The sequence below is a fragment of the Humulus lupulus genome, chromosome 4 (assembly GCF_963169125.1).
Source record: "Humulus lupulus chromosome 4, drHumLupu1.1, whole genome shotgun sequence".
Classification (NCBI taxonomy): domain Eukaryota; kingdom Viridiplantae; phylum Streptophyta; class Magnoliopsida; order Rosales; family Cannabaceae; genus Humulus; species Humulus lupulus.
The window spans coordinates 72,424,479-72,425,489 of NC_084796.1; the positions used below are offsets into that span (position 1 = coordinate 72,424,479).

The 1,011-nt window shown below is 43.2% G+C and overlaps 1 non-coding gene across 1 annotated transcript; it reads left to right on the forward strand.

Moving 5' to 3' along the window:
• The first annotated feature begins 311 nt into the window (after positions 1–311).
• LOC133833353 (small nucleolar RNA R71) lies at positions 312–418 on the forward strand. Its single transcript, XR_009892734.1, has one exon. It is a non-coding gene; the product is annotated as a small nucleolar RNA R71 (small nucleolar RNA).
• The last annotated feature ends 593 nt before the right edge of the window (positions 419–1,011 follow it).

A 1,011-nucleotide genomic window follows, 5' to 3' on the forward strand; every position in this document is an offset into this window, starting at 1 on the left:
GAGAAATATACCAAGACTTGCTCCATCATTTATCTATGTTTACTTTTCCTTAAAGTTTATTCTCAGTTCTTATATAAACATCACCTGACTTACCTTTGAGTTTTCTGATCTAATTTCGTTGACGAGATTTCACCGTCAACAACAATCTAGAAGTAGGCCATTGATAGTTGTTGTTGGATATCCTCTCAAGTATTTCATATGCGTCATTATAGGACTTAGCAAGAAGAGCCCCGTTCGCTGAAGCATCAACCACCATTCTAGTGTGGGCATTTAGACCATTATAAAATGTCTCCATTTGGATGCAATGAGGAATGCCATGATGAGGGCATTTGCGCAACAACTCCTTAAACCGCTCCCATGCCTCATTTAAAGATTCTTCATCAAGTTGCTGAAATGAAGTAATCTCGTTGCGGAGCTTGGCATTCTTAGTGGGGGGAAAATACTTCATCAAAAACCGCTCTACCAACTCTTGCCAAGCACTCACATAATCAGAAGGCAAAGAGTTCAAGCGAGCTTTGGCTCTGTCTCTCAAGGAGTATGGGAACAACTTTAGTCTCAATGCATCCTCTGTCACTCTGGGCAGCTTGAAAGAGTCACTTACTTCAATGAACAAGCGAAGGTGAAGGTGAGGATCCTCTGTTGGCATCCCACTAAACTGGCCCACAGTTTGAAGCATCTAGAACATGACTGGCTTCAACTCAAACTGGGTTGCATGAATTTCTGGTCTGACAATGCTTGGATTGAGCTCATTGAAGAAGGGGAGAGCATATTGCCTGATAGCACGATCTCTGTCATCAGCCACAATAACTGCAATTTGCTCGTTGTTGGCAGCCACTCCCCCTTGAGCTACTCGATCTTGAGCAACTCCTGCTATATTTATTGGTGGATCATGAGTGACTCCTCATAGATTTGCTGCCCTTTGGGCAGCTCCCTGTTGAGCCCCCTGCTCAGCATCCATCACTACTACTTCCCTTTTTGACTTTTGTATTCTTCGACTTCTTCTAAAGGTAC